Below are 1,080 nucleotides of genomic sequence, written 5' to 3' on the forward strand. Positions count from 1 at the left end.
TTTGGCTTGCTCAGAGAAATTTGTGTACGTAGAAGGGAAAAATAAGGGTAGAAAGGTAAGTTGGGATTATTTTTTGAACAACTTTGAATTACATGAAATTTAAAGTTGGACAAAATAGTGTAAGGAGTTATTGAAAGTTTTTCAAAAGACTATATCAGAATAAAAAAATTAATCTAGAAACGGTATGTAGACACTATTGGAGTTGGGAGAGTTTAGGGATAGGGAGTCAGAAACATTTATTAAGATAAGTCTGGTTGAAAGGTAACGAGAACCTGCCCTGGATGGCAGTGGGAACTGAAATGAAAACACAGAGGCATTGTGCAAGCAGAATCTATAGGACTTAGGAATTCCCTGGTGGTCCAGTGGTTAGGACTCTGCACTTTCACTGCCGAGGGCCCAGGTTCAATCCCTGGTCTGGGAACTAAGATCCCACAAGCCCCATGATGAGGCAAAAAAAAAAAAAAAAAATCTATAGGACTTGACCATTGCTTGTGTGTAGTAATGAGATTGGAGAATTGAAAAGATGGATTTCAACCAAAGATGGATAACAAATGGTGGTTCCAATATTAGTGATACAAAAAAATGAGAAAGTGGTGTTAGTTTGATGGGTTTAGTTAGGTACATTTAAAATTTGGACACTCCAACCCAAAAACTCATACAGCTTAGAAAGTTTAGTGGAAAGGAGATATATTGGGAGTTTAGGAATCAGCTGATGTAGAAAGGAGTGTGAGTCCCTTCCAGCAAGAATTTGGGGTTCTCATTCAACAAATATTTAATGAGCTCTTAATATGTGCCAGGCACTGTGCTGGGCATGATTAGGAAAACTTAACTATATAAAATAGAGGGCTTAAAGTGTTTAGAATCTAGTAGTTTCCCACTCTGGCTTTTATCACTTATTTGCTGTATAACCTAAAGCAATTAACATTTCTGCAATACTTTGCTTATTTATATCTTAGGAATATTGCAATGTACATATTTAACCACTTAGTGGTGGTTGTAGATTTTTAGGAGTCCAATTGTTTAGGATCATGAGGGAGTTAATGGGAAATACTGTTACGAACAGTCATGAGGGCTAGCGGA

General features: G+C 36.9%; 1 non-coding gene across 1 annotated transcript; it reads left to right on the plus strand.

Moving 5' to 3' along the window:
* The first annotated feature begins 348 nt into the window (after positions 1-348).
* Positions 349-421, plus strand: TRNAE-UUC (transfer RNA glutamic acid (anticodon UUC)). Its single transcript has one exon. It is a non-coding gene; the product is annotated as a tRNA-Glu (tRNA).
* The last annotated feature ends 659 nt before the right edge of the window (positions 422-1,080 follow it).

This window comes from Mesoplodon densirostris, chromosome 3 (genome assembly GCF_025265405.1).
Source record: "Mesoplodon densirostris isolate mMesDen1 chromosome 3, mMesDen1 primary haplotype, whole genome shotgun sequence".
NCBI classification, from domain to species: Eukaryota; Metazoa; Chordata; class Mammalia; order Artiodactyla; family Ziphiidae; genus Mesoplodon; species Mesoplodon densirostris.